Source organism: Carettochelys insculpta, chromosome 2 (assembly GCF_033958435.1).
Source record: "Carettochelys insculpta isolate YL-2023 chromosome 2, ASM3395843v1, whole genome shotgun sequence".
NCBI classification, from domain to species: domain Eukaryota; kingdom Metazoa; phylum Chordata; order Testudines; family Carettochelyidae; genus Carettochelys; species Carettochelys insculpta.
The window spans coordinates 225,226,407-225,253,140 of NC_134138.1; the positions used below are offsets into that span (position 1 = coordinate 225,226,407).

The following is a 26,734-nucleotide window of genomic DNA, read 5'->3' on the forward strand; positions in this document are numbered from 1 at the left end:
AAAACAAAAGCATTGTGGTGGTTTAAAATTTTATTTATATAGAACAGGTATCACTTTGGTTTTAGATTTTGGTATTTTTCATTTTACAATTGATATAGTTCACATTGAGCTCATGGTATTTTTTTTTAAACTAAGACTGAAGCTTCAATTAAAAAAAAAAAGTCATTGATTTCCAGCTCAACCCTGGATAGAGAGCCACATAAGTAGATCCTGCAGTCAGTGGGACTTTGTAGGAGCATGCCGGTCTGCCAGCACTATCTTCATTACAAGACTAGAGCCCAACGTTCTGAAGAGTGATAGCAGAATATCAGTGTTAGTATCTTTTCAAATCCCAGTAAAGATAACGAATTAGTTGTAAAGCAACATTGCGGACAAGGTACTTCACTTCAAAAAGGAAAATCTTGTGGCATTAACAGAATCAGCGTGGCAGGAACGGATGTAGTGTTCTTAAGAGGCAGTAGTACACGATGAAAATGGGATGGTGTGAAGGACACAATAACAAAGGCACAGCAGATGGCAGTTCTGCTACCGCAAATACCAATATGGCTCTCAGAAAGCTAAAGGGTAAGAGGGAACTACATACAAAATAGGAAAAGGACGAAGATGGGGGAGGTGTGTAATTAGCTTTGCTGCAAGCAGATAATATTACATCATGAAATACTACCAAAGGTCAGCAAAAAAGAAGTTGTATAAATCAGGGGATTAAAAAGAAGACTAAAGATGGGACAGGGTAGTTGACAAAGACTCATTTATAAGTAGCTTAAATGTGGCCAGGCAGGGGAGTAGGATGGAATGAAGCTCTCCTTCCTGTTTAAATGAGAATATAGGAGATGACCACAGTTGCAAACCTGATGCTTGAGGGAGAAGAGTAGATGGCTATTTATGGTTTATCTTCCCCTGAGAACAACAGGTGTGGAATTATCTGAGCCATGGCTCTGCCCCATATGCTGGTGTATCTGCTACACCCTCTAAGGCTACGTCTACACGTGCAGCCAACATCGAAATAGTCTATTTCGATGAATAACGTCTACACGTCCTCCAGGGCCAGCAACGTCGATGTTCAACTTCGACGTTGCTCAGCCCAACATCGAAATAGGCGCAGCAAGGGAACGTCTACACGTCAAAGTAGCACACATCGAAATAGGGATGCCAGGCACAGCTGCAGACAGGGTCACAGGGCGGACTCAACAGCAAGCCGCTCCCTTAAAGGGCCCCTCCCAGACACAGTTGCACTAAACAACACAAGATACACAGAGCTGACAACTGGTTGCAGACCCTGTGCCTGCAGCATAGATCCCCAGCTGCCGCAGAAGCAGCCAGAAGCCCTGGGCTAAGGGCTGCTGCCCACGGTGACCATAGAGCCCCGCAGGGGCTGGAGAGAGAGCATCTCTCAACCCCCCAGCTGATGGCCGCCATGGAGGACCCAGCAATTTCGACGTTGCGGGACACGGATCGTCTACACGGTCCCTACTTCGACGTTGAACGTCGAAGTAGGGCGCTATTCCTATCTCCTCATGAGGTTAGCGACTTCGACATCTCGCCGCCTAACGTCGAAGTTGGTGCCGCTACTTCGAAGTAGCGTGCATGTGTAGACGCAGCTTAAGTGAGCGTAGTAAATTCCTCCTCCCTCCTAGAATAATGGACACTAGTGGTCCCTGTTGGTCACTCTTCCTTTGTATCTCTCCTGACTCTGGGCTTTGCCTAAACATCATAGTCTAACCTGAAACAGAGGGCTCAGAAACACGTAAGTGTTTCATCTATCTTTCCCTCTGCTTCCAGTTAGTACAAATACAAAGACTGGAAAGCACAGTGAGTTAATAGTTAATAAAGATCTGGGCAAGTCGAGGGTGAGGATTGCTAAGAGGGAGGTAACGGAACACCTAGACAAACTAAATATACACATAAATCAGCAGGGCCAGATGATGCTCAGTGAAGGGTTCTTAAAGAACTGTCAGAATAAATTGTGGAGCCACTAGCCATAATTCTGACAACTCATTAAGAATGGGTGATGTACTGGAGGACTGAAGAAGAGCAAATGTTTTTCCAATTATGTGTAAACTGGCAGATTGGACCACCTGGTCCAGCAGCAACTAAATGTCTTTCATGAAGAGTTTTTCTTCCAGAACTTTATTCTCAAGGTTTTGGTTGCAGCGATGAGAAAGAACAAAAGGATTTTACATAAACAGAAAAGCAAAAGCAGTCCAGTTGGGACTTTAAATGCACCCTTTAAACTATAAGGACTGGAGCTCTGTGTCTTCAGGCTTTCTGATTATCGGTGAGCCATTTTGAACAATTTCCCCTGTTTTTCCTCGACATTTCTAAGTGCGTTTTGAGCCCTGGAGCATCTAGAGACTCCAGTCAGGTCTGGGTGCCTTTCGGTTTGCCCTCTAATCTTTGTGTGGATTTTTTCCGTCCATGTGCAGAATACATTTTTATGTATATGTGCAAACATGCACCACCAGTAGAAACAAAAAGTCTAGCTGTGGGCACTCTGCTAATCAGCGGGGCAGCATTTCAAAATCTCCTGAGTGGTCTCACAAATGCATCACTTATGGGGCACACCTTTATACTGGCATTGTAGAAGCTCATATTAAGAGCGAATCCTGGCTGGGGAAAGCAAAATAAACTGTGCTGCGTTGTAAACTCTACCCATGCCATGCAAGAGCCTGTTAAAATCATTGGAGAGCTGTGAGGGCCCATGGTCCTAACTTGAGAGAATGGAACAAGTGTAAGTTAGGGAATGGAAGGCAGACATTTTGTACATTCTGGAAAGGTTTCAAATACATTTATGAATTTGCTGTAGAGGACAGTTATGTAATAATAGAACATGTAAATCAAGAAGCCACTCTAGTTCTGTCTTTTACTCTGTGACATGAAAATAAAATCACTGTGTTTGTTGTAGGTCCCACACTTGGGCATATATGTTCCCCAAAGATACCCTGACAAATATTTCTCTCATTATCAGTGGCTGCCACAAAGTTCAGTGCCAAAAAGCTAACTCAGTCTTTATTTTATAATCACACTGATGCAGAAAATCTATGGAAAGAGTTTTCCTCTGCAAAACAGCTAGTTGAAGATAGGAGGGTAAAAATGGGGAAGACTGTGGTCTACATACCTTTTTGGATGGGCCGCTAATGGTGCTAGTGGCAAAAAGCCCTAAAGCAAAGAGCCTGGCTGAGCAGCTGATAGTTGTAGTTATGCCCTGTGCTTGAACTCTCCCAGGGCAAAAGGAATCAAGGTAGGCCTTGCAAGAGATATAAAGACTGCATGAAGGCCAGCATTGCTTGTGTTGGTTTAAAACCAGATCAGCTAGTGCAGTGTGCAAAAGACCGAACAGGCTGGCGTGCTCTCATACGACACGCATATGACAACTTTGAAGAACAGCGACGCATACGCCTCATTGATGCTTGCGAGAGGAAGAAAGCAACAACTGCAGCCGCACCAACAGAGCCAGGACAATTCCCTTGCCCCCCACTGTGAACGCCCATGCATTTCAAAGCTTGGACTCCTCAGCCACGTGAGTCTACAACTGATGAGCCTGTGGAAGCTCAAGACGTCATTGTCAGACACAATGGACTACTTACTACTACTGCTCTTCCTCCTAATTCTGCTAGCAGTACTCACACTTGCATGTGGAATAGTAACAGAGATATAGCCCTGTTAGTCTGTATTCTATCAAAACAAAACAGCAGTCATGTAGCGCTTTAAAGCACTTTAACAAAATAATTTATTAGGTGGTGAGCTTTCATGGGGCAGACCCACTTCTTCAGATCTCTTGAAGAAGATGGAAGATGACAATTGTGAAAGGCATTTGTAACACACAGAAAAGCTCTGAAATCTTCTTCTTAACTAAGTGCCTGATTCTTTCAACCTGCCTCACGCTGGGTAGTTCGTACTCCCTCAGATAATTCCATTGAGAAACTTCTGTGCAGACTACTCAAGAGTCAGGTTTATATACAGTATCATGGCTTTTCTCTGGTCTTGTGAGTGGGGTTCTAACACAGCTACCTCTCTGAGGTAGAGCTGAAGAAGTGAGTCTGCCCCACGAAGCTCATCACCTAATAAATTATTGTGTTGTCTTTAAAGTCCTACATGACTGCTGTTTTGTTTTGATAGTACTCACACTGAATAACAAACATCTCAGAGAGGTAGCCGTGTTAGTCTGTATCTTCACAAAGCAAAAAAAAGCAGTCCTGTAGCACCTTAAAGGCTAGCAATATTGTTTATCAGGTGATCAGCTTTTGTGGGACAGACCCACTTTTTCTGTGCATGTAAATAGACCTACTGAGCTGCAGAACCCCACTCACAAGACCAGAGAAAGACCATGATACTATATATAAACCTGACTATTGAGTAATCTGCATAGATGTTTCTCAATGGAATTATCTGAGGGAGTACGATCTACCCAGTGTGAGGCAGGTTGAAAGAATCGGGTGCTTAGCTAAGAAGATTTCAGAGATTTTCTGTATGTTACAAATGCCTTTCACAATTGTCATCTTCCACTCATGTTTTGTTTGAAACCTTTGTGGGTGGAAGGATGTTTGTGAAAAATAAGTAAGCATTCATAAATTCTTTCCTGCACTAAGACTGAGTGACTGAGCCAAAGCAAGCAACACTTCATGAAAAGGTGGTTATAAAAATAAAGTACAGAATAAATTGTCCATTTGCATCGGTGTGGGATAGGAATACTGCTGAGCTGATGGGTCAGTGTTATTCAAATAGACATGTGTTTGTGAAAGAAATGGACAGACAACTATGCTGTGAAAAGCATCACACATCAGCAATCATCAATATGGATGTGTCTTACTCTGAAATCTCTGAGAAATGAATTCATAGTGATAATTTTTAAATAAGTTATGTCCTTTTTGTTGTTGTTCATATTTCAGTGGCACAGTGTTCCTTAACCAGGTGTTTGGGTACGGTGCTAGCAAAAAAACAAAGGGAGAGTGCTGCCTTAGATAAGTCACAAGCTACTTAGTGCATATCTTAAAATTGCTGATCAGTAACTTCCTGTATCAAAAACATGGTATGGGAAAATTCCAAGTGAATGCATATGAGCTGACACCCTTTTGAGCCTATGAATCCAGAAAAATTCAGGCCTACAGCAAATCTGACAATCCCAACAGCTCATAGTTTACTTCTGTAAAAGTACCTTGACCAAGTTTACAGAGTAATTATGCAGGCTTTATGTGGCACAGCTGAACAGACCCCAGATATCCTGACTTCTAGCTGCACGCTTTGATCACTAGCTGCTCCTCCCCTAATGAAAATATGAGCCTTGCTGCCACTTATCTAGCATTTGTACATCTTGTGGATCACTGTGCAAGTGAATTTTAAGACTAAAGAAACACATCTAGAGACTTGTTAGTAGAAAGTAGAAATTCTAAAAATACTTCAGAATCAGTGGAATATTTGCAAGTGAATTATACTCTTGGAAACACATCTCTAGGACATAATGGGAAACATATTTCCACATCATTCACACACAGATTGCTGGAACAAAGACAGTTCTCATAAACAAAGTTTTAGAGGCTGCCTTATTTTCACTTGCTTCCAAGAATGGTACATTCCATGAAGCAATTTGTTTTTCAATCAAAATAAAACTAAAATGTGTTTAAATGTCCATTCCTGTCAGGTACTAATTATTCCTCCATTCAGGAAGTGAAAATGCCAAACAAGTGGTAGGTGGGCCATTGCTAAAGAACCATTTGGGATTTAACCAGGTGCCAAATGAAGACCAGCACTTATATCACCAGGATTGTATAGCAGAAGAAAAAGCTATGGATCTGTTATTTAATAACAGTGTAAACTAATTTTAAACAACACTAAAATGGACCATTTGAGAAACAAAAAATGATTAAAAGAAAGTAATGCAGTGAGTATAATTAATGTATATATGTCCATAGATGTTATTTCATCTACACATATATTTATATGTTATGCACAAACTGTCAGAAGAACATTATTAAAGTTGCCAAGTCAAGAATCCCAAATTAAGAAATGCCAGAATGTAGCTTACTTGTGCCACCCCCCTTGTGCGTATACAAGGTTTAATTACATGAGCACATGATTTTTTCCATAGGACGCCTGCTTCACTCAGTGCAATATTTGGTCCCCATGGAGCATGAGGTATACGAGAAGGGATCCATCCAGTAAACTGAAAGTGCCTCCCCTCTTCAGATGGGAAAGACCAGAAAAAACACAAACCATGTAATTCTGGGGCAGAACAAATTTAAAAACAGAAATGGGAGTGAGGCTTATAGGTTTACACTCAGGTTTCCAGAAAGAGACATTAGCAGAGGCCTGCCCAGGATTCTGCCCAGAGAAACTTTACCCAGAGACATGAATGGACAAGTCTACAAAATTGAGCTGCACAATCATGATTACAGGAAATCCCACCATCCAACCCCCTCCTTCTTGATTCCCAGATGACCACATTGGCTAGTGCCAGGAGGAGGTTGACAAGGACGCCCCACAACTTCATGAGGACACAGGTGGGGAATGCATACATAAAATGTTGTGCAGAACAGTGCAGACAGAACCTCATTTCAAGGTTCAGGAAACAGGAAAGGGGCTGCAACCCAGTGTGCTATAAATATGCATGCACCTCAAGAAACACAAGGGAGTACAAAAATCACCTCAACAACATGTCCACGATCTTTGATCTGTGAAGGAACTGCCAACTTATATCCCTAGTGGGCCATAGAACTAAACTGAAATACAGGTTTGCAGACCTCGGTTCCTCATCTTTCAAAGCTCCACCTGACTCACCATCGCTTGTCTGAGACAGTGCCGCTTCCATCTGCTCACCCTGGCACCGTATGGAACCTATCTTCCCGCCCCACTGATCTCCCTGACACTGACTTGCTGGATCTCAGTTTCAGTATCCTTGTCCAGTTTCCCCTGGCTCCTCTTCTTCTCACCTGCTGGCTCTCAATCTCTTTGTCCTCCTAGGCAAAAATCCCCCCTAGCCCCCACCCTTCATAATATCCAGTCCCACTCATCTTGTCCAGACAGCCTGGATCCAACTAGGACTGAGTAAGAGGATATCAGATGTGTTGAATTGTTTGTTTTTCCTGTGAATTTCAGGAAGGAAAAGGGTTTTGTTTTGTTTTCCTTATCCGAACTATACATTGATGTTCAGTCAATTTTTACTCCTTTGTCCACTGTTGTTGTTGTTGTTGTAGTTTGTTTGTTTTGCCTTTCTCACAAGCTGTGCAATGCAATTAGACTAGTTGGTTTTACTTTTGTTTCTAGTCAGTTTCCAGTCAATTTCAGGTCAGGTTCTCAGGAACTAGCAAAATGTTAAAATTCTATACTGCAAACAAAGCAAGGGAAGGTATGGTATTTGGGTTTAATATTTTTTCACATTCAAATTAAAATATTTGAAGTATTTCTAGGTTTTTGTAAGAGCCTGGGGATATTTTTAAAACAAAGCTGAATTGTATACAAAGTAGTTTTTAACTTTTGTTTTTAAAAAACTTTTTAAACTGAGTATTCCCAGAAATTACAAGTTAATAAGTCTGCTATACATTTTATAGATATTTCATTTGCAGCCATAAGTATTCATATAAGGTTTTCAAAGCCATTGATATTTTTAGCCATTTGTAACACTTGCAACCATTACCAGATAAAAGGCTTTGAAAAATGAGACATTATAAAACATAGCAAATGGCAGCTTTTGCAATTATTAAATAAAGCTTTTATTCATGTAGGTTGATGGTACAATTTACAGCATGTTCAACCCAACTCCTAAAATGTGATTAACACAAACTGATGGCATAGTTTGATATTCACTGGGCATATTCACTCACTATTTCTTGGAATCGTTTTCCGTTCAGTGCTGGAGGGTGGGCTGCCCATATCCATCAGCCAGCTTGAATTACCTTTCCCCTGAATGTATGTTATTCATGGCAGGGAGGATTAAAACTTTACTAGATTTATTTTTATAACTCCAGTATCAATTAACAAATATTTGATTTGTGTAATGAGTGATTGAATTGAACTCAAGTGACTTCTTTTGCCACAAGAATATAAACTAGGTCTGTGCAAAGGTCTCCCTTGTATGGATCCAGTTACAGAGCCAGTGCCTTTGACTGTAAACTCTGCCCCAGGAGGCCTACACTCTGATTGGGGCACTATCCTTACTTATTTCATGAATAATAATAATAATTAATAAATGTGTAAAATAGATATAAATGAATAGAACTTGGAATCTTATTAGATCAGAGGAAACATCTATATCCTGAGCTGTCGATAACAATGAGCTCTCTGGCATAGACATATTAAAAGAAGTTTTTACACTATTTTAGTTATAACTCAAAATTGGGAAAAAATTAAACTTATATCCACAAAACTTTTGTTGTACACTGTTGATTAAATTCATTTCAATGCTAGTTTTAATAGTCTCAAATCATTTGTTTAAATATGTCTTAAAGCCATCTCAAGAAAAATAATTCTCTTTCACTCAAGTAGAATCGCAACATGCTCACTCCAGATGGTGTTTCGTATCGGGTCAGAAAATAATGAAGGAATCTGGCTTTAAAACTGAAGTAACATGAATAGATGAGTAACAAGGGATTACAAATTTGCAATAGCAATTTTTAATAAAACAACTCTTTGCTTAGTTTTTTTATATAGCTGAGTACTTTTTTATTGATTTATTTGTATCTGTTGCATTTCTGCCATGCCTTAAAAGATAAAAAAAATCATAAAAGGATTATCTGTGATGCAGTGAAACATGATCCTACTACCCAGAAAAATTTACAATAATTTGGCCTTCACTTTCTAGTTTTTTGGTTGGAAATATGGAAGAAGCTTAATCCATGATTGGAATGGTAGAGTTGTTGAGCAAAATAAATATCTTTTTTAAAATATTTCTGAATGTATTCACTAAAAACTCAAACAACAAGAAGTCCTGTGACACCTTATAGACTGAGGTTATGTCTACACGAGAAGCATCTGTCGACAGAAGTGACTGTCGGAAGGCATTTCTCATCAAAACTTCTGGCGACAGATTGCATCTATACATAAAAGCAGATCGAAAGAGCAATCTGCTTTGTTGACAGCCAGATTGCCAGGCCCTCTCTTGACACAATGGCTGACCAGAAGCTCTGCAAACAGGGCTGCCCAGTGAACCAGAAGCCCTGTCTATCGGCACAAGGGCCCTGGAATATCTACATGGCTGTTTTGTTGACAGAACACTGTCGAGAGAGGTGTTATACCTGAACAGGGAGAGGTATAACGCTGCTGACAGATGTGCCAGGTTTTGTCAACAAACTGTTGACAAGTGCATTTTGCATGTAGACATTTCCTGTTTTTTGCCAGGAAAAGCCTCAAAGGTAGGCGTAGCTTAACAGATTTATTGGAGCATAAGATTTCATGGGAAAAGACCCACTTTGTCAGATGCATCTACATGTGTAGTGCCTGAACTTTACATGGTGCAATAAGCACAGGCAAGGCATAAGATTAAAAATATCTTCCACCACGTAACCATGGGGAGTTTTGCCTGAGTAATGAGTGCAGAACTAGGACCCTTGTCACTAGTGATGGAGGAATATATTGTGCTTCCAGTTAACTCATTGGCCCTGTCTACACTAGCCATTTCGAAGTTTACTAATGAAGCGGTGAGATACATATTCAGCGCCTCATTAGAAAGGACCCCAGCAACTTCAAAATCCCCTTATTTCGAAAAGGAGCCCCATCTGGACGAGCCGCGTGGCAGCGAGCCGTGTCAATTTCAAAGTGCCACAGCTGCCCGCATTCTAATGAGGCACTGAATATGTATCTCACTGCTTCATTAGTAAACTTCGAAATGGCCATTTGCATAGCCATTTCAAAGTTTTGGCCTAGTGTATATGTAGCCATTGAGAATTTCTCACTGATTTCAGCAGGAGGAAGAAAAGGCCCCTGGCCTGTGTTCAGGTGAGCAATCCATAAGAGAAAGCCTCTGAATCTTGTGGCAATCTTTACAGCCATCCAGTCCTCCCTTTGTTCAGTTATTTTATCCATCTACAGTTTTGCCAAATCCAATGATTTTTAAAGAATTTGGATAGCTCATGTTTTGCTTATTCCCATCTGCTGGAATTGCATGAAAATCTCTTTGTTTCTGTTTCTCTCTCTCTTTCTGTCTGGCTATGGTTACGCTAGTGAGTTTTGTAGACAAAACTCATGGAGCATCTACACACAAAAAGCATTTTGTCAACAGAAGCTGTTGACAAAAAATGCTGTGTGGATGTGCTGGGGGCCCTTTTGTCAACAAAGCAGATTGAAAGATCAATCTGCTTTTATGTGTAGACATGATTTGTCCACAGAAGCTCTGTTGGAACATTTGGAGATACTTGTCTCTTAGATCTGAAAGGGACCTCAGGAGGCCATCTAGTACAGTCCTCTGGGTAGGACCAAGCACTATCCCTGGCATCTCTTTGCCTGAATCTCTAGGTGGCCTCCTCAAGGAGTGAGCTCATAACCCTGGATTTAACAGGCCAATGCTCAAACCACTGAGCTATCCCTCCCCCTTTCTTCTGCTATTGACTTCTGTAGACAAATCACTGTAGTGTAACCATAGCTGTTCTCTCTCTTTCTTTCTGGCTGCATCTACATTAGCAAGTTCTTTCAGAAAATCCAGCCCTTTTTCAAAAGACCACACAGAGCAGCTACACACTGTGGCCACATCAACACTGGCCCCTCCCTTTGGAAAGGGCCAGCTTAGTGAGGGAGTTTGGAAGATGCTATTGTGGTTTGAGCATTAGCCTGCTAAACCCAGGCGTGTGAGCTCAGTCTTTGAGGGTGCCATTTAGGGATCTGGGGCAAAGAGATTTTTTTTTTTTTTAATAAAAAAGGATGGTGCTTGGCCCTGCCAAAAGGCCAGGAGAGTGGACTTGGTGATCTCCTGAGGTTCCTTCCAGCTCTGTGAGAAGTGTATGTCCATAATGGTGGCCATGTGCAATTTGAAATTGCTGCTTTTGGAATGCATGCCGCCCATGTAGACAGGCCTTTTGAAAGGACCCTCCTGACGTTGAAAGCCCCTTCTTCCTAAAACAAAATAGAAAAGGGAAGATATTATAAAATCTAAATACAGGTTGATAGCTGCGCTACTAAAAAAAAATCAGACTTACTCAGAAAATATTTTTTTTTCTGTCAGAAATTTTAGTCAAAAATCATTGAGATCTTTCTGAGGAAAAATTTTAATCTTTTCCTGTCGGAAGTTTCAGACCAGTTAAAAATGATATTTTCAGTAAAAATTAAATTAAAATTAAATGAAAATTTTTGCTCCTTTTAAATGCAGTGAAAGCAACATTTTCCATCATAATTTCATCACTCTTTTTCTATGCAAAAAAAGTTATGTCCAATGGAAAAAAATTGATCTGATGACAATTTTTGCATAGAAAGTAAAAAATCAACAAATGAATAGAAAGATGAATTACTCTTTTATGGAAAGTCATTTGTTCTATTTTTTTTTTTTAATTTTCTATGTCAGTGGTTCCCAGACTTTTTGGCATCATGCCTCCCTTTTGACTTTTGAGAAAAACTCATGCCCCGCCCCCCTCTATTTTACCACAGACCAGCCACCCAAGCCGCCTGTGAGCCATTTGCCTGAGCCTCTCCCCTCCTGCAAAGCCAGGCACCACCAGCCTCTCATCTAACCCCATCCCCCACACCAACCCACACTCACTCACCTTTGCAGGAGTCAGCTAGTGCCACATGGCCTTCTCTGACTGCCTGCTTTTCCTAGCAGCTGCAACAGGCAGCCCACGTGAAATGGCAGGGGCTGAGAGCCTGAAGCAAGGCCTGGCTTTTTTTTTTGGGTGGGAGGAATGGCTAGAGGGGAGGCTGGGTTGCCTCACACCCCCCTGGAATTTCTTCATGCCCCCACAGGGGGGCACGCCCCCCAGTTTGGGAAACCATGTTCTCTGCAAATAGTTTCATCTTCCCAACATTGCGTGTGTACACATTATAAAAATGCCAGTAATGATAATATTCCTGCATAAGAGTTTGTTCCTTATCATTTCTCTAACAGGAGTCAGTAATGGAAGGACTGTAACCTGCCTATAGCCATTACAGTGCCACATGTAAAATATAAACACTCTAGCGGGCAGTGGTGAACTAGGAACAAGGAGGTAATCTGATGCGTGCTGATGCTGGCAGTGAAGATTATTCAAGCTATACTGAAATTTCCTTTGCACCTGGCACTGGAGGTGTTAGCCATGCCAGTTCAGTCCCCCAACACAGATGTTCTTGTTGTGCCACTTTGTATGTATAGCATTTAGGTTTCTGTTTAGCTTGGCATAGTGCACATAAATACTGTAATCCAAAGACCACCCATTTATTAGTGCACCTGCAGCTTCCACTTTCTTTTGACTGTATTGCATCCTTTGTACACTGCTGAACCTAGTGCAGAGAACCAGGATATAGGAACAAAAGGAAAAATTATTCATTTAATTTTACTTAATTTTACATGTCAAAATATTTTTTTTACAAATGATCATATTATACACTACCTAAGCAGCTGATATGCACATCAGAATATCCCATTGTCTCTACCCAAAGCCCCAGGTCCTCATGTATTCCCAAAAGCCTTAACAAGTACATTTGCAATAAACGGAAATGCTATTCCTATATTGAGATTTAAGTCTATAGTGTAGGCCTTAATGCCCCCTCTCCCACAAAATGGAAAAGGAAAGCAAACAAAAGCAACTCAGTAAAAAAGAACTGACTGCTGTCTTGTAAAAATACAAGTCCCTTCTGAAGTCCCACCCATGTCAGGATGTCTACAAGTAACTACAATGGCATGATCCTAGATTAATTTCAACTGAGATATATGATGCCTGATCTGACAGTTTAAAAGGGCCTTTAAATGATGTAAATTAGATTTTCATTGTCCATGAGACACTCATATATTGCCAGGGCCATGTAAAGCAGACTTAGTGTAAATGAAAGTTAACCCCACAATATGCGCACAATTTCCAATTACCCTACGACCTGACCATTGTATCTATCAGCAAATATCAGAGTTGAGGTGAGTTTTTAGGTGGGGATTTGTATTTTATTAGTTTGAAATATCCACTATTTTTGTGACCTTTCTTTATACATATAATAATATCTATAAATAAAATGCATATATGTATTTGTAACATGAAAAAAATGGCCACATGTGGATTTGTTGTTCCCTTTCCCCTACTTTATAGGTCTCTGTTCATTTGTATATTTCTTTGGCACTGCAATGGTAATTAAACTTTGTGTCAATTATATTATAAGGAAAAAGTCTATACTTCATGTTCCCTATACACCATGGCCGTGTTTACACTACCAATTCCTTTTGGAAAATGAGGCCCTCTTCCAAAAGGAGAGGTTTGAGCGACCCCACACAAAATGTGCTCTTTCAAATTGCTTCTGAAAGAACATGTACTTTTTCTGGTGGCCCTCTTCTTGTCTCAAATGAGGAAGAGCACCTTTTTTTCCGAAAGATTCTTTCTGAGAAAAAAGGATGTAGACGTTCCGGGGGTCCTTTATTTATTTAAAGGGTGGTCCTTATGGTGCCAGATTTTTCGATCCCTGACCCATCTTTTGAAAGAGCTGGGGGCTGTGTGGATGCTCCCTTTCAAAAGAGCAGGTTGCTCTTTTGATCTGCTTTTTGGGCCGTGCTCTTTCAAAAGAAAATCTTCCAGAAGATCATCTTTCAAAAGATCACTGTAGTGTAGGCACAGTCCGTGTGACTGGTGTACTGGAGTCTTAATTTAAATAAGAATAAGGCCCTTAGCTTTTTGAGGCCCTCGTCTTGCCTCAGTATCCATCGGGGTAGACCCTTGTGCAACAAAGTCAAGGGGCATCCACGTCCTCATAGAGGTTAACTCCAAGGGATGCCAATGTAGGTTCAAGGCCTTGGCATGTGAATTCTTTGGGGCAAGAGATGTGCCTTCACTTGTGCTTCTCCCATTGCAAGCAGCACTGTAAACAAATAATAGCTGCGTCTACACATGCACGCTACTTCGAAGTAGCGGCACTAACTTCGAAATAGCGCCCGTCGCGGCTACACGCGTAGGGCGCTATTTCGAAGTTAACTTCGACGTTAGGCGGCGAGACGTCGAAGTCGCTAACCTCATGAGGGGATCGGAATAGCGCCCTACTTCGACGTTCAACGTCGAAGTAGGGACCGTGTAGACGATCCGCGTCCTGCAACGTCGAAATTGCCGGGTCCTCCATGGCGGCCATCAGCTGGGGGGTTGAGAGATGCTCTCTCTCCAGCCCCTGCGGGGCTCTATGGTCACCGTGGGCAGCAGCCCTTAGCCCAGGGCTTCTGGCTGCTGCTGCGACAGCTGGGGATCCATGCTGCAGGCACAGGGTCTGCAACCAGTTGTCAGCTCTGTGTATCTTGTGTTGTTTAGTGCAACTGTGTCTGGGAGGGGCCCTTTAAGGGAGCGGCTTGCTGTTGAGTCCGCTCTGTGACCCTGTCTGCAGCTGTGCCTGGCACCCTTATTTCGATGTGTGCTACTTTGGCGTGTAGACGTACCCTCGCAGCGCCTATTTCGATGTGGTGCCGCGCAACGTCGAAGTTGAACATCGACATTGCCAGCCCTGGAGGACGTGTAGACGTTCGATGTTGGCTTCACGTGTAGACGTAGCCAATATGTATTAAAATCTCATCATCACTGAACATAACCAAAACGAACATTTGTGGTAGAACATCAGTTGAACAAATGACAACAAATCGAAACTGTAAAGCTTCTTGTATTGTTTGGAATGAAGTAGTTGTTTTTTGGATTTGGAATCATTAGCGGTAACCAGAATCTGGGCATTGGAAAGATCTGTAAAACCTCCAAAGCCAGCTGCGGCTGATGGTGTTTCTTTTGGGCCTTGAGAAAGAGAAACATGGAACCTTAACTTGACTATGGTTGCACATATAAATATATATATTGTTGTTATTTTCCTTTGGTCGATGTAAACACCTCTCTATTACAAGGTAGCTTTTTGTCAGTAATTAAAATGGTAAATATTGAAAAAGGTAAAAGAAGTGTGTTTTTCCTTCTTCTGGTTCTATGAACCTTTGAAGATTTTTCTTTAGTTTCTTGCCAAATAAACCACATTTGGACAGATATTTAGTATTCATTCCAAAGGCATTATCCCTTTGGTTTTAAATTCATGACAAGGAAAGGACATTCCTACACATGCCTGAATTCTGGAAAATTAATGTAATCAGACTTCAAAGTATTCTAGTTTTTTCCAATTAAGTTTATATCCATCTCTGGGCCTCAAATTTGTTGTCAATATCTCTGATGTTAATAAATTAGAGATCTCTTGAAACATATTCAGTTAGGAATTGATAGGCATCACAGCTATGTAGTAATAAGCCTAGATAACAAAGGAAATGAAAAGCACGACAGCAAATAATCACTCTGGACCAAATTCAAGGTTAAATTCTGCTTACATGTTCTGGGTGTGCTAGATGGGAAAAATGTGTGGTGAATTTTTGTTTCCTGCTACTTTACTCAGGGTTTGATTCTGAGAGGCAGTGGGCACCCTCACCTACCATTGAAGTCAGTGGGCAGTGAAGGTGCTTGTGACCTTGCAAGATCCTTCTTCAGGAGCCAAACATAATGTTGATCAGCATGCTTTTTTGAGGGTATGTCTTCACCGTACAGAAACTCAACTTGGTCAGGGTCGATCTTCGGGGGTTTGGTTTCATGCACTTAGTAGGGATGTGCTAAAATCGCACTATCGGGGTCAACAGTCGACCCTTGTACTCCTCACTATGACAAAGAGTAAGGGAGGTAATGGGAAAAACTCTTCCACAGTGATGACAGCCAGGTAAGTTGATTGTAGGTAAGTTGATTCCAGTGACACAATTGCTGTAGCTGGAATTGCGTATCTAAAGTCAACTTTAAGTTTTAATGTAGACTTTGCCTTAGTGTTAGGTAATAGATCAGACTTAACTTGTCTGGTGGCTGGTTTTGGCCACAAGAGGGCATGGACAGATTCCCCGCCCCCCCCCCCCCCCTTAAATATCTTAACATGGACGTTTCACACTGCTGAAAATGTTAAAGTTCTGGATCTGGAAAAATATCATTAGTGACTTTTTGAAATGGTAAGCATACGCCATATGTGACCTTCTCACCTGCAATGGAAGTGGATTTTTACCAGGAACTACTTCAAATGTTGTTGAGATTCAGAGCTCCAAACATCACAGAGTGTAAATACAGCCTAGGAAACAAATAAGAATGTGTGCACCAAAGAGATAGGGATCCTTGGATTCTGGGGGTTTCTAGGCTGTGCAGTCTGCTCCTTGGGTGAAATCCTGTTCTAATGAAATCAGTGCAAGTTTTGCCATTGATTCTTTAGGATCAGAATTTCATCCCGTGTGAAAAACTTATAAAATCCTTCTTCAGGGCCTTAAATACAGCAGTATCTTCACTAGTCCATTTTTTTGGGAACATAAGTATTTATTCCCTTCTTAGTATGTAATAGCCTTAGGGTATGTCTATACAGCATTGTTATTCTGCAATAAGATATTCCAGAAGAGATATTCCAGAATAGCTGATTTTGAAATAATCCTGCTCCACACAAAATGCATTTTCAAATAGCACTTAGGTATTTAGAAATAACAGCATCTACACACAATAGAGCCTATTTTGAAATAGAGCATTGGACACACGGGGTGTGTCTACATTATCCCCATGCTTCAAAATCAATTTTGAAAGGATGTCCAATTTTGAAAGAGGCCACAGGACGTCCACATGCGTAACGGCCTCCTTTGAAATTGTTTTCAGCAAAAATGGGTGCACATTTTGAAATCACTCTTCCCATCCAATTTCAGGAAGAGCGGCCCCTTTTGCAATTGATTTTCGAAATAGGGCATGTGTAGATGCTCCAGAGTCTCTCTTTTGAAATAGCGGGTCTTCCATTGCAGCAGCTGCAGAGAGCATGGAGACTCTCTAGGAAGTCCCAGCAAGGCTCTATGGTCTCCGGGGCCAGCTTCTTAAAACTGCATGGCCCCAGAAACCCTGTGCAGGAAGCTGAGATCGTGCCCAGAGCCTCAGGAGTGCAAGCTCTTCCTGGCACACACTCCAACAGCACAGACACTGCAGCCGCACAGCCTGCCAGCTGTCTGGCAAGTCTCCCACACTCCAGGGACCCCCAGGAGGCCCCCTCCTCCCAGCTTGAGTGGTTGCCAGAGGCAAGCCAGGGCCAGAAGAGGAGGGGCCCCTACTGAACTAAGGCAGTCTGGCCCCTGCATCCTTTCCCAGTCAGAGGGTCATGGCACTGTCTCTGAGCAGAGGTGCTGGTTGCTGCCATGCCTGGGTCAAGGACACAGCTGGGGGGCGCAGGCTGGGGCACCCCCCTGGGCCTGCCTGATTTACCTGTTACCTACCTGGGGCTCCAGAGAACAGATCCGGGGACAACTGCCTTGAGGGGTCCCAGCTAGAGAAGCCGGAGATTACCACGATGACAAGGGGGCCTTTATCCTCCAAGCCATTCCCTGGCTCCACTGCCCTGGTTTGGCCTGATGGTCCTGGCTGGTCATGTGTCTCTGCATGGGAGTCTGAGTCGGGGCTGGTGGAGGCGTCAGCCTTGGGCAGCTGCTGGTGCTCCATGAGCAGTGACATTCTCAGAGCACAGTCTCTGCACGGCTCTTTGCTGCTCTGCAGTGCTGTGTGTGTGCAGGGTGGGTGTGTTTGAGAGGGGCCCTTTAAGGGGGCCGCTGGCTGCAAGGCTCGGAAGCGCTGTCAACTATGTGACCCTGTGTGTGGTGTTTCCTGGCTTGTTCTTTCAAAAGGGCTCACATTGCTGTGTGGACACTCCCTTTTGAAAGACTGGGGGCCTCTTTCAAAGTAGTGGACCAATACAGCAATCTGCTTCGTGTATGTGGCTGCGTTCTTTCGAAATCCCTTGTTTCGATTTAGATCTTTTGACGTTCCTCCTTTTGAGATTTGTGTGTAGTGTGTACACAGTCACTGTGGCTTATTTCAAAATAGGCTCTATTTCCTGTTTAAACAGTCCCTATTTTGAAAGAGCTATTCCGAAATAGGCATTATTTCCCATGCAGTGAGGTTTACCTATTTCAAAATAAGCCAACCACTATTTTGAAATTATTTTGAAATAGTAGTCGCATTGTGTAGATGCTAGGAAAGTTATTTTGAAATCGCAGCTGCTTTTTGAAATCACTGCTGTGTAGACGTACCCTCAGAAATGTAAAAGTCAAAGCTGATTTACATTGATCAAACTTCTACTGTTCCATAAGCATTACTGTCTTTTTTCTATCTGGGCAGTGGCAGTTTTATAAGCTAATCAAATATCCAGTATTACATGAAGCCATTTGAAGTGAATGCCAGAATTACACAGAAAGTAATCTGAGAATCAGATCTATTTTTGTTAGTTGAAATGATCTTGACTTGTTCATATTGTGCCCGATGCCCAGTTAGCTGCTAGTGCCAATACAAATGCAAGGATATCAGGTTAGACGTTCTTAAATATCTGTTGGAAATGGTGAGCAGTCCAAGCACATTAAAATTCCATGTTCTCCCTACAAGTGTTTGCTGCAGATGACCCCCACTGATCTTAAATATATTCCTGTATCTGTAACTGAAGAGAGGTTTTCTGTACAGCATGTTCTAATGGTGCTCTGGCCTTTAGCCAAAAAGGCACTGAATAAGGCTATTTTTAAAATACAGAAACTGGGAACAGCTGCAGCAATCAAATTTGATAAAAACAGAGAGGAACTTTGCTTCTTTTTACAATTTGTCCAAGTTTAGGCTCCTTTCATAGAATGGTTTTTGTTCTGCTGTATGAAGGGGATGCAAGAGTGACACAGAGAAACTCTTTTAAACAAATAACTTTTAAAAGTATACAAATTAAAATAATAGAGTGAGGTAGGTTTTTTTTGTTTGTTTTTGTTTTTGGCTGTACCGATATGTTCAATGGCATTGTATTTCAAACTAAATAAATCTCTAAAAAGAACGCACTTTGTCTGCTGAGCTTTACCATGAAAGTACTTTCTGTAATGACCTCCCACAGCAGCAGCAGAAGAAGGTATCTCTTGTTTCCAAATATTAGAAATGTGAATGCTGGTATTTGTTCTTAAAGTCCTCTTTGCAATGACTGAGGATGTCTTTTTAATATTAATTCAGAACTGATCTCTTAAGAAAAAAATTCACTTAAGAAAACATGTTGCAAAGACCTTTTGCGTACATTATAATGATTCACAAAATATAAGGCCATATTCTTCCTTTATTCTGCCACCTACTTCTTAGGAAACCAGTTACACTGCCTGATTGATAAGAATTAGGAACTGATTATGTACAAAAATTCCAATGTACAATGCGCCAATAAATGATTTGAGTGAATCTTTGTGGTACACTCTTGCAAGACAAAAAAATATTAAATGAAATCCTGGGTTCATTGAAGTAGACAGAAATTTTGGTATTAACTTTAGTGGAACCAGGATTTCACTCATTATGCTCCCTTTCTCACATATACAAATTATATAAATTTTAACATCCTATTCCAATAAAATTATTTTTGCACCAGCTCATAAGGAGAAGTCAAAATATGTTCTTTCGTTGCCTCTTCTTTTGGGGTCAGGGTCAGGGGGTGTATGCACGTGTATAAACATCTGTATACTAGTCCATGGTATAAATGCCTCCAAGGAATGAATACACATGGAATTGTGTACTGTTACACAAAATCTTGGGCAAAGTCAATGGAGTTTTGACCCATATGTTAATGACGTAATAAGGGCATCCCAGTGTGCCTGAGTCTTTGTGGCTACATCTACACTAGCACACTACGTCAAAGTAGCCTATTTTGATGTAAGAACATCGAACTAGGCTACTTCGACGTGTATCATCTACACATCCTCCAGGGCTGGTGCCATCGATGTTCAACATCGAAGCAGCGACGGAGAATGTCGAAAGGAGCCCCCCCAGAAGGAAATGCGAAGTGTCCACACACACAAGCACTCCTCGTTGAAATAAGGGTCCAGCAAAGCCCCAAGCCACTCCCTTAAAGGGCCCCTCCCAGACACACTCGGCCTGCACAGCACGAGATCCACAGAACCGACAACTGGTTGCAGACCCTGTGCATGCAGCATGGACCCCCAGCTGCAGCAGCAGCACCAGCAGCAGCCAGAAGACCTGGGCTAAAGGCTGCTGCACACGGCGACCATAGAGCCCCACCGGGGCTGGACAGAGCATCTCTCAACCCCTTAGCTGATGGCCACCATGGAGGACCCCGCTATTTCGAAGTAGCGGGACGTGGATTGTCTACACACGCCCTACTTCGACGCTGAATGTCAAAGTAGAACACTATTCCCATCTTCAGATGGGAATAGCAATTTCGATATCTTGCCACTTAACGTCGATTTCAACTTCGACGCGACGTGTGCTATTTCGATGTTGTGCCGTCTACTTTGAAGTAGCTGGCTAGTGTAGACACACCCTGTGTGTATTAAAGACTTTCATATTAATTCAGCACTCAGGATAGCCAGAACCATGTCATTCTGCAGATATGTTGTCATACTTTACTGTAGGAGAGACAGACCCCACAGAGAATGGATAGATGATGTAGTAGATTGGTGCAGAGCTAGTCTACAGAAACTAAGCCACTCTGCATTGGACAGGGAAAGATAGAAGGAAATAGTCAGAGAGGCATCAGACACCAATGGGCGCTAAGTCCATGGTTATTGATGATGATGATGATGATGATATTTTACTGGCAGAAGAAGACCAATGAAGTCAATATTGAGAAGAATGATGTCAATATTGCATTGTTAGGAACTGGATTACAATTTAGAAGAACTGGATTTAATTCTTGGTTCTGACATGGACTTCATATGACTTTGGTCATGTCCCCTAAGCCTGATCTGGCAAAGACTTATGTATGTGCTTAACTTTGTAAACGATTTGGAAACCTTGAAGACCGTGGTGGAATGGCTCAAGCAGTACAAGTTTAAGCATATGCAAAAATCTTCTGCAGTATCAGGGCCTTGATCTGTTTGCGTGTCAGCTGTAGCATCTGTGTAGTTGTAGTAGTATTATTTCATTTTCCCAAATCTTTGTCTGTCTTTGTCCACTTGGATTATAACTTCTGGAGGGATGGGCTAACTCTTTGTGCTTGTGCAAGTACTAGAGTAACAGTGCCCTCATTTCATTTAGGCTTGTAGATACAACTGCAGTATAAATAATTATAAATGCTGTGGTATATCTGTCTACTAGCTGCTGTTGGCATCTTTTTTAAAATCAGAAGGCACATCTTAGAATGATTTTGATGATTTATTTACCAAACATCAAATAAGTAATCCAGTAACTGATTATGTAAATCATACATACACCATAATATCAAACATATTAGTACTTCATACAATATATCTATAGCAGTTTCCTGTCTCTGTATATGAAAGTGTCCCCAGTTTCCTGCATAATGGAAAATTGTATTTTTAATACATGCACTGTTCTGACCAGCTCTTAAAACATTCGTGTCATGGGGAGTGCATAGAACTCAGCAGATTTTCAAGAGTCTCTGGCAACACACCAGTTTTCAACTTCTTATTCAATAATTTAACTTTGTAACTGAAAAATATCCAGCATGGTGATTGCTAGTGTTCAATTAAATATAAATTAAATATAGTCAGCCATGTAGCCCCTTCTTTCCAATGACAAACTGCAGCCAGAGACAGATTTACCACTGACCAAGTGTTTTTATGCAAATATGCTTGAGTAAGTGCAGCAACCCCAAATATAATAGAGTCTTTCAATCTCTTGCCAGGAGTGCAATATTTATATATTATGCAGATAAAGTAGATATCAAAAACAGTTCCATTATAAAGGGCAAGTTCTCTTGGTAAATCACTTTTTCTAATCACGCTTTGTACCTCCCTTCTTCCCGGTTTGCTTTTTTTGCTTTAAATGCATCGATAATTGCAAATTTATTTTTCTATTTTCTATTCTCTTTGAATATTGAAATGTTTAGTTAAGGGACAATATAACCTTCTTGTTAAATAGCAGTAAGGTCTCCAGGAATGTATCTTCTGAGGCTGTCATTTTGTCTGGCATTAGAGCCAGTTCTTCTTTGGCTTCTCTCCCTTATCCCCCTACCCCCACCTGGTCGGAAGAAGTGGGCTGGCAAGCTCCCTAGGGAATTTATCCCCCCCACTAGGAATGAGTGCAAGAGGTCAGAAGCCCCTCTGCATACTATTCAGAATCTGCTGACATCAGCACTCCCTCATGAGAGCTGGCTTTGTTTACTGGTGGTGCTAATAGGAGGAGACACGTGAAGTAGTTTGGTTTATGGAAGAGGGCAGGAGAAGCATGGTTCTATGAAAACATTCCCACACAGACTAACAGCTTATTGATATAGAAAACAAGTGAGACCCTTCAATTCTTCCACAACGCTTAAAGTAGAACAAACTGACTTAAGAACCTACAGGCAGCAGTTAAAAAAAGAGAAAAAACAAAAAGCAAAAAAAAAAACCACTCTTATCACACACTGATGCTGAAGTACTTTCCAAGCCAGATTTGCTATAAGACTTCAGCTCCCATTTAAACACCTAAACAAAAGGGCCAGAATTTCAAAAGTTCTCAGTGCCTGGCAGGTCTCGTACTCAGAGGGAGCTGCTGGGTGCCGAGCTCTTTTGAGAACCTGATCTTCAACCTCTTAGCATTAGTTAAAACCTGCTATAGTAAAAGAAGGATGCATTTAAAGTAAAAAAATGTTATGCTAATATATTTGGCTTTTTTGATCGTCATTTTTACAGCTCCAAAATATATATAATACAACAGCAATGTAATATATCTGAAAATAATTGTAGTGTTATCTATTTGAATGCTGCCAGCATGAACGCAGCAGACTGTATCCTAATGTGGCCACTGTCCCAAAAAGTTTACACTCTAAGGCTATGGCTACATTACAGAGTTATTACGAAATCAGAATAGCGGGTGCATTATTTTGGAATTGGTAACCCTCAAGCTGTGTCTGTGCATGCATTCCTCTTTCGAAAGAGGCATGAAAGTAAAAGAAATAGAAAATTCAAATGAGACACTGATTTAGATATCTGGCACCTCATTTGAATAATCTGTTTTCAGAAGAGTTTCTTTCAAAAGAAAGAAAGCAGTGTAGATGGGGCTCTTTTGAAAACAAACCCTATCTTCGAAAGAACATATCTTCCTGAAACAAAGTGGGAAGAAGGGTTCTTTCAAAGATGGGATCAACTTTCAGAACAGCCCCAGCCACACTGCTTTCCTTCTTTCAAAAGAAGCTCTTTCAAAAAGAGATTATGCAAATGAGGTGCCACATATGTAAATCAGTACCTCATTTGTGTTTTTGATTTCCTTCATTTGCATGCCTCTTTTGAAAGAGGAATGCAAGTGTAGATACAGCTTCAATGTAGGAGAAAGAGTATCTATTTTGAAATTGCTATTTCAGAAGAGGTGCTGTTAAGACACGCAATAGCCATAATGGGCTCCAATAACACTATTTCTAAATAGCGCTACGTGTCCAGAAATGCTGAGTAGTGTTTCAAAATACATTTTGTGTGTGGTTGTGTTATTTCAGAAGAAGGCTCCAATATATCCATAGTTTAAGTTCGATTAACCTTACAGTTCAGGCACATAATGTAATAAGTAACCATGTAATAATCTAGTCTCAAGGCTGGGTCTACACAGGCGCTCTCTGTTGACAGAAGAAGCCTTTTGTTGACAAAACTTGCCGAGCATCTACATGGTTAAAGAGCTCTGTCAAGAGTTTGTCAGCAAAACCCAGCACTTCAGCTGGCAGCATTATGTCTCTCCCCAAGCAGGCATAATAGCTGTGTTGGTTGTATTCTATTAACCAAACTGCCATGTAGACCCTCAGGCCCCATTCTGTCAACAGAGTAAGTCCTCCAAGGTGTCTGCTGGCTGGCGCTGGGAAGCCCGCTTCCCCCAGAGACACAATTCAATCATTGTTGTCTCCAGCCATGTAAAGGCAGGAGGCTGGAGGCATGGCTACAGGCACATGCTGCACCCAGCCAGCCACTCCCTGCAAAAATAAAAAATGTCCCAGGCATCTGGAGACCATCCCAGGCCCTTCCGCAGCTCCAGGGAGACATCCCAGGCCTCCCTGATCCAGCCTGGAAATTAAGGACCTGCTGGCCCTCTGGTCCAAAAGGAGCTGATGCTGGACCCCACAGCAAAGCACAGAAACACCCTGGGCTATGCACAGATGGCTGATGCCCTGGCAAAGTATGGCCACCCCACCCATGCTCTCGAGTAGGTGTGGGCGAAGGTGAAAGAGCTCTGCCAGGGCTATGTGAGAGCCTGGGATGCACACAAGCAGTTGGGGCAGGGCCTGCCACCTGCCCATATTATAAGGAGCTGGACCACCTCCTTGGGGGCAAGCATGGGACCCCCAGCACCATGCCCATAGACACCAGGGAGCTGTCTCCCTCACTGGAGGGTGCCCCCCAGGAGCCCACCAGCTCACCCAAGCCAGCCCAGGAGTCCACGTCAGAACTGGAGTTGACCCAAGGGACTCGACTACGCCCAGTGCCACCAGCTCTGCTCAGGCATCTCTGGACCTGTTCACAGGACCATCTGGTGAGTACCCCAGCTGACTCATTCCTCCAGGCTTTGGGATGTGGGGGGCAAACAGGGCATGCCATGGGGCCACCCAGGATGTCTCAGGCAGGCAGGTGCCCTGAGGGCTTGCCATGTGCACCCACAGCAGTGCATACCACCTGCACACAGCAGGCTGCCACTGGCGAACTGCTAGCCCCACAGGGGGCCCTATGACATACCAGGTCATGGCGGGGGCAGGCCACCCCTGCCAAGGCCAGGCGCAGGACAGCTGACTGGTTGAGCGCTCAACCCCAAGCTCACATGCCTGCATGGTGATATAAACCAAACACATGTAATGGGGCTCCAGGGAGGGAATGGAAACACTGGACCCTCTGCCACCCATGCCATGATCCCCACATGCCACTGGGTGGGAGGAAGGTGGTCAAGCCATTCCATACAACATCACGGGCTAACTATGCAGCAGGGCCTGCTGTGCGGGGTCACAGATGTGTGCACTCAGACCAGCTACATCCAACAGCATCAGGGTGGGGACTACGTCTCCTGGGAGGGCAGGGCTCATGGGTTGTGCCGTGAGAAGGACTCACTATCTCCCCATCTCTCATCACAGCTGCATGATCTGAGTGCTGGGCCAGCACCGCCACACACCCAGGCAGCCCCAGGGAGGAGGCAGATGTGGTGGAACCTCGAGCAGCCCCTGAGGGCCCGCAGCTCACCACCACCATTACGTTCCCACATTTGGAGCACATGCCACTGGCCAGACAATGACATCCTGCAAGCCTACACAGTCGCCCTCTGGTGCCAGAATGAGCTGGTGGAGGAGTGGATGTTCCAGGAGGACGAAAGGCACTTGGGACCATATGTAGGCATCCAAGCAGTGGTTGGCCCAGGTAGACCAGCTGCTGGACATTGTGGAAGCCTGGGTACCCCTGACCACCCCACCTGCAGAGCCTACTGCTCCCATCCCCCTGGCAGCCCCTGACATGCTGCTGAGGTGGCAGGAGCAGGCTGTCTCAGTGGAGACTGGGATCCCTGTAGGGGCTCGGCTGTGCCTGCAGGGCTCTGCAAAGCTTACCACACGCAGAGACTGTGGCCAGGGGAAGGATGGGGGCGTGCTTTAAGAGTACACAGGTTGCCCTCCATGTAAGCCACACTTCCGGGTTGAAGGGGATCATTCTGTCGACAGACCCACGTGCCACGTGGACGCTGTCTGTCAACAGATGTTTTGCCAGGGTTATTCTGCTGACAGCGACATCTGCCGATAGAAACTGCCCATGTAGACATAGTCAAAATGATGGAAATTTTTTTCTGTTTGATTGTTAAGGGAAAACATGTATTTCTCTGGAATAACATTCAGAATCTTTGCAGAAGTAAGGCATACAGAATTCCATGACTTTCTTTAAACAGAAATTATGCCCCATTCTGGTCTTATTGTTGTGACTACCATCTTTGTTTTAACAATGCACAACCTTAGTGGTTATGCATGGTTGACGAGTCAGTATGTGACATGCTTTCACTTTCCTTTGAGACCCATAAATGCTTTGAAATGGTTCAACCACCTCACATGGTAAAAGTAATTTTCATAGATGTTCTTCTCATGAATGGTGTTCTAATGACAAAGTCAATATTTGTATATAACACACCAAACGAAGCTAAATGTTTCTTAATTAGTGTAATTAATCCATTGATGGACATTTGGACTGGTTGACCTCCAGGGGTACATCCCATTTCTATATAGCAACCTTTAGGCCTGAGGGCAAAACCATTTTTTCCCTTTTCAGTTCTTTCTGAATCTCAGCTGTCATCAAAGTCAATTTAGCGTAAAGTTCTGTTAAAATACATGCAGTCATACATCTCCCTTCTGGTCAACTATCTGAGACAGGGTCAAGATCATAAATTAACTCTTCCAAAATCAGGGATATGTTATGTTCACTATAATGGCATTAATTCCAATTGCTTCTGAAGATAGACACTGATTTAAGCTAACTGTTAAAAATATTCGTGTTTAGCCTCAGCTCACACTATTTGGCAATGTACCCTCACACGCATGAAGGTTTTGTAGAGGCCTCAATTTTTGGAGCGTGGAAGTGTCTTTGGGGATTCTAACTTACTGTATGTGCATTTGAATTGTTCTCAGCTCTTCAAATGTTTAACATTCCACAATATTTGGAGATATGCAGTGTGGATCAAAG

At 42.6% G+C, this 26,734-nt stretch overlaps 1 protein-coding gene and 1 long non-coding RNA gene across 2 annotated transcripts in view; one reads left to right on the forward strand and one right to left on the reverse strand.

The window, feature by feature from the left end:
- The window catches only part of DGKB (diacylglycerol kinase beta), a 481,053-nt gene that overhangs the window by 436,680 nt on the left and 17,639 nt on the right, over positions 1 to 26,734 (forward strand). The gene's annotated exons all lie outside the window — the stretch shown is intronic.
- Positions 22 to 17,613, reverse strand: LOC142008871 (uncharacterized). Its single transcript, XR_012644253.1, has 3 exons — positions 17,366 to 17,613; positions 16,112 to 16,197; positions 22 to 286 (listed from the first exon to the last, which is right to left on the reverse strand). It is a non-coding gene; the product is annotated as an uncharacterized LOC142008871 (long non-coding RNA).